This window comes from Triticum dicoccoides, chromosome 2A (genome assembly GCF_002162155.2).
Source record: "Triticum dicoccoides isolate Atlit2015 ecotype Zavitan chromosome 2A, WEW_v2.0, whole genome shotgun sequence".
Lineage (NCBI taxonomy): Eukaryota > Viridiplantae > Streptophyta > Magnoliopsida > Poales > Poaceae > Triticum > Triticum dicoccoides.
The window spans coordinates 57,432,120-57,438,660 of NC_041382.1; positions in this window are offsets into that span (position 1 = coordinate 57,432,120).

The following is a 6,541-nucleotide window of genomic DNA, read 5'->3' on the forward strand; positions in this document are numbered from 1 at the left end:
GGCCTGGTCAGGTTTCGGTGGCGGTGGCGGTGGTGGTGCTGGGGCGGCCGTTTCTCTCTCTGCTGGTGGGGGTGGAGGGGGTGACGCCAACGCATCGCCGACGGCCTGGTCAGATTTCGGTGGAGGTGGGGGTGGAGGTGGAGGTGGAGGGGATGCCGCCGGGCCGCCGGGCGCAGCCATGGCTGACGGGCGATGCTGCGATGATGTAGTGCGTGGAGATGGAGAAGTACATCATGTATATAGCCGATGGCGCCGAGTTCATCTCTGGCTGGAACGGAATTTCATTGCTTGCGCGTGACATGCATGCATATGCTCGACCTCAAAAGCTTGCCGCCAGCGAGCTTAATTATTCCAGAGCCGCCGTTTCAGCTAAGAATGATCCCTGGCCCGAAGCTTCCGCCCTCTGAATAAATCTGCAAGCAAAGCACCAGATCCATGCATGCAGGTTGCATTAGCTGTGCAACCAATCAAAATCCCTAAAAAGTCCAGTTCAAAAAAGAATTCTCTAAAAAGTCTAATTCCTTCGGAACCAATATACATTGGCTGGCCCTAGCTGCATGAACAAGATGCGCACGCCTCGGATCATTAGGTTTGCAAGCCGTGCGCGCGTGGTAGCTAGTACTTTGCTTCACTGACGCACTTGGAGAACCATAAAATAATCGATCGCTGCAAGCAAATCATCCCTGCTACTCTGCGCTGCTCCTACGATCCTGGCAAAGGATGGGTTGATCCGGAAGAATCTGATGGAGATGGCGGGAAGACGGGAGATTTTGAGCAAGGAAACGAATGAGATGTCGGTGTTGACGTATAATGTGGTTTCTGTCGGCTTTGGGCAGTGCATTTTTGGGTCTGCCGGCCTGTGTGCCGTTGATGTGGCGTGAGTATTAAAGACCTGTTTGTTCATGACCAGTGGCGAATCTACAGAAAAAATGGAGGGTAGGCTGGACTGCCTATGTCATGTGAATATGTGTCATTTTGGACTGATAAATAACTGGATTGGGCCTTTAAATTGGTAGTAAAAACTATTTTGCAAAACTGAAGGGGGGGCTTAAGCCTGTTAAAGCCTCCCTAGTAGATTCGCCACTGTTCATGACTAACTTTGCCACACCTAAATTTAGACTAAGTACTGTGGCTGTCACAAAAAGTGCGGCTTACAAAATGACCATAACAAGTGTGACAAGATTTGACAAAGAGAGTGGTTCTTCTACACCCACTTTTGGTGAACTCACGGTGCACCCATGCAAGAAAACAAATCAAAATATTTCAAAAAAATCTTAAACTTTGTGGAAATGATCATCAACAAATATTAGAGAGGCTTGCAAAATTTGGTGGTCAAATAACATTCGAGAAACTCTCTACAAAAAAGACAAAATTACAAAATCTGCTCAAACAGTGTACTTACATTTTGACTAATTTTCAGTGAATTTGTCTTTTTTGTACAGACCTCCTCGAATGTTATTTGACCACCAAATTTTGCAAGCTTCTCTAACATTTGTTGACGATCGTTTTCATAAAGTTTTAGATTTTTTTGAAATGTTTTGCTATGTTTTCTTGTGTGGGTGCACCGTGGGTGCACCGAAGGTGGGTGCAGCCACTACTTTCCCTTTGACAAAAAATTGAGTCTATGACATGTGAACCATGTAGCTAGGATAGTGTGGCAAGCCACAAATGTGGCAATGAACCAAACACAACTAAGCTTAGATGTGCCAACCTTAAGATGCAAACCAAACTGACCCTAAATCGCCAGGAACCGCTCAAAAAACAAACTTAAATCGCCAGACCTATACGTCGCCTGTACTGATTCCTAGGGCCAGTCTTTTGGGTAGCTTAAAAAAATAAGCTGCCCCTTCTCAACTTAAAAAATAAGCCGATTTTCGGTTGTTTTACTCTCTGGTTTTTTTCTTTTTTCATTAGTTTTCGGTTTTCTTTTTCTTCTTCTTCTATGCTTTGGCTTTCTTTGTTTTTCCACTGTTTTCTATTGTTCTTTTTTCTTTTTAATAATTTGATTTCCTTTGTTTCTTTCCGAGTTTTCTTTGGGTTTTCTGGTTTCTTCGCTTTTATTTTTATTTCTTTTTTCATTTTCATTGGTTTTGTTTTTCAATCCATGTCTACTTTTATTTCATACAAATTGTACATTTTCCGTATATACAAAACATTTTTATAACCATTTACTTTTTTAAAATACACATCCAATATATTTCATAAAAATATGTTCTGATTTTTTTAAAATATCTGTTAATATTTTTAAAAATGCATGCTGAAACATTTTTGAATGATAAAAACATTTATTTGCCCTACGTAGATATTTTTAGAACATTGTACAAACATATTTTTTTTTAAATATCACGAACACATTTTTTGAAACTTGTGAAGATTCTTTTAAATGTGGCGTGCGTTTTTTGAATGTACAAAATATTTTAATTGAATTACACGAACATATATTTATTTAAAATGTCACATACATTCTTTTGAAATGTGCGACATTTTATATCTGTCACAATTTTGTACATATGATTAACATTTTTCATACATATGTGTGACATTGTTCGTACATATGATTAACATTTTTCTTATACATGATTAACATTTTTGTACTTTTTACATTCTTGTTTATACATTTCCGTATACTATAGAGACATTTTTCTGTACACTAATTACATTTTTGAAGATTAACATAGTACAAACATTTCTGAAAATGTTTCAAACACATTTTTGCAACTTGTGAACTTTTGTAAAATGCAAGGTACATTTTTTTATTGTATGAATCACTTTTTTGATTACGCAAACATTTTTACAATGTATAAATGCTTTTCGTACACATGATTAACACTTTGCATACACATGATTAATATTTTCTACTTTTTATTCACATTGTACATTTTTCATGTGCATGAAAAATATTTTTCTATGCACCTTTAAAATTTTTCAAATGAAAGATTAACATTTAAAAAAAGGATGCAAATTGTCTTTTGTAATATGAATTGTGTGGGGTTGAAAAAGCTAAAACGCGTTAAAAAGTATGAACCAATTGCTCGGCTTGTCATCGGGGTCATACATGATTAATATTTTGTGTTAAGAAGATGGAGCATGACAAGACTATATGATTTTGTAGGGATGGCGTTCTTTAGCATTTTATTTTGAAAGGCATGATTGTTTGTTGGTATGTCTGAGTATTGATGTCTTTATATCAAATTATAGACTATTGTTTTGAATTATTCGTATTTTAATATTCATACTCTAAAAGAAAGATTACATGATAGACATGTTAGGTAGCATTCCACATCAAAAAAATTGTTTTTATCATTTACCTACTAGAGGATGAGCGGGAATTAAGCTTGGGGATGCTTGCTCCGTCTTCAACGTATCTACAATTTTTTATTGTTTCATGCTAATACGATATCAATCTTGGATGTTTTATATGCATTTATATGATATTTTATATCATTTTTGGACTAACCTATTAACTTAGTGCTCTGTGCCAGTTGTTGTTTTAGCTTGTTTTTTGCTTTTCAGAAAATCAATATCAAACGGAGTTCAATCGCAATAAAACTTTATGGTGATATTTTATGGACCAAAAGGGACCCACGAAGGTTCGGGAGAAGACCAGAAGAGTCATGAGGGAGCGACAAGTTCACTAGGCGCGCCCCAGGGGGGCACTCCCTAAGCTTGTGGGCCCCTTGTGGCACCTCTTGACCTAATTCTGCCTCTATAAATTCTCAAATATTCCCATTATAACAAAGAGCCACTCGAAACGCTTTTTCCACTGCCGCAAACTTTTATTCTTACGCGATCCCATCTGGAGGCCTTTTTCGGTACTCTGTCGGAGGGTGGATCGATCACAGAGGGCTTCTACATCATCCTTGCTGCCTTTCGATGATGTGTGAGTAGTTCAGCACAGACCTTCCAATGAACCGATAGTGTAATGATGATCCTAAAACAGCATTGAGATTATGACGTTGGAAGAACGATCATATTAAACTAATCCAAACTTGTTTGTTGTGAATTGGATTAATATCGTCTGTATTCAATTATAATAACATGGAGCATTAACATGTGACATTGCTCCTTAGACCATGATAGTATCGTAGTCACTTGTTACCATACAATGGGCTTTGGGGTTGCTCAAACATCACATGTAACACGGTGATCATAACGACAACTTACATGTTCATCGGAAAGTTTGACAAGTGGTCGGATAGCTCGTGAGTGGGATTTGCTCCTCTGATGGTGGAGAGATATTATTAGGGCCCTCTTAGTGTGAAGGCATCAATCATCGTCTGGCGAGACACACATGACTTCGTCACGGATGCCAGAACACAATAACAAGAAAGAAGAACAAAACTGGTAACAAGGATTTCGGTATACTGAGCATGGTGCTGAGTCAGGAGGATACCGATTCATCTCGGGTTTTGTGGAGTATCATAAAGCAAAGGGAACATCACATAATAACCAAAGGTTCACTCGAATGTCATTCGTGTACTCACAAGTACCAATATGGACGTCCATGATCTTGTTGTCTCATTGAACGAACGGTTTCGTCCATGTATGTGAGTTATCGAACCTACGGGGTCACAAGTTTAAGGAAATAACGATCTGTTGAGTGTTAGTAGGATGGGAGTCATAAGAATATATTTTTGGAATTATTTCATGAATATTCAGAAATAGTTCCAAGAGGATCAGGAAGCGTTTCGGGGTTATCGGAAGGGTTTTGGTGAGTATTGGGTAATACCGGGTATTACTGATATTATATATATATATAGGCGGGGAAAAAATTCGGAGATGTATTTTCCTATATATAGGACAAATTTTGCTACCACTAGTGGTAGTTATCACCACTTGAGTTTTGTATGTTGTATGTAGTATCTGTCAAATCAAAGAGTATATAGCGTACTATGTAGTATATAAGAATGTTTTTATGTATAAATATGCACATATTTCACAAATATAATAAAAATCATGGGCCAAACTTGCAATTGTTTCATGTAACTCACTCTGAATTATCTTATATATAGTATATGAACATATTTATAATGATAAAGTAGTATACATAATAATATATGGTAGTATATAAGATATATGGGGTAACTACCCCTAGGTGGTAGGATGTATTTTCCTAAATATATGTAGAACATTCTAAGTTTAATTTAAATATCAATGGGGCTAAAAAAGCCAAGAGGTGGAAGGCAACTTGGGCCAAAAAGGCCCAAGTGGGAAAGTGACTCCTTCCCTTAGGAAGGTGTCCGAATTGGGAGAAGGGGGAGGAGTTAGATGTTGGGGAACGCAGTATTTCAAAATTTTACCTACGGTCACGCAAGATCTATCTAGGAGATGCATAGAAAATAGAGGGGAGAGTGTGTCTATGTACCCTCGTAGACCGAAAGCGAAAGCGTTTAGTAACGCGGTTGATGTAGTGGAATGTCTTCGCGATCCAACCGATCAAGTACCGAACACATGGCTCCTCCGTGATCTGCACACGTTCAGCTTGGTGACGTCCCTCGAACTCTTGATCCAGTTGAGGCTGAGGGAGAGTTTTGGCAGCACGACGACGTGGTGACGGTGATGATGAAGTTACGGGCGCAGGGCTTCGCCTAAGCACTACGACGATATGGCCAAGGTGTGAAACTGTGGAGGGGGGCACCGCACACGGCTAAAAGATCAACTTGTGTGTCTACAGGGTGCCCCCTGCCTTCGTATATAAAGGAGGGAGAGGCAGCCGGCCCTAAGGGGGCACGCCAAGGTGTGGATTCCTACTAGGACTCCCTAGTCCTAGTAGGATTCCACCTCCCACACGGAGTATGAAAGGGGGAAGGGAGAAGGAGACGGAAAGGGGGGGCCGGCCCCCTTCTCGTAGTCCTAATTGGCCTCCTACCCAAGGGGGCGCACCAGCCCCTTGTGGGCTGGTGTGCTTCCCTCTTATGGCCCATAAGGCCCATAACTTCTCCCGTGGGGTTCCGGTAACCTCCCCGTACTCCGAAAAAATGCTCGAACCACTCGAAACCATTCCGATGTCCAAATGCAACCTTCCAATTTATGAATCTTTATGTCTCGACCATTTCGAGACTCCTCGTCACGCCCGTGATCTCATACGGGACTCCAAACAACCTTCGGTCATCAAGTCACATAAACTCATAATACAAATCGTCATCGAACGTTAAGCGTGCGGACCCTACGGGTTCGAGAACTATGTAGACATGACCAAGACACATCTTCGGTCAATAACCAGTAGCGGAACCTGGATTCTCATATTGGCACCTACATATTCTACGAAGATCTTTATCGGCCAAACAGCATAACAACATACGGTGTTCCCTTTGTCATCGGTATGTTACTTGCCCGAGACTCGATCGTCGGTATCATCATACCTTGTTCAATCTCGTTACCGACAAGTCTCTTTACTCGTTCCGTAATGCATCATCCCACAACTAACTCATTAGTCACATTGCTTGCAAGGCTTATAGTGATGTGCATTACTGAGAAGGCCCAAAGATACCTCTCCGACAATCAGAATGACAAATCCTAATCTTGATCTATGCCAACTCAA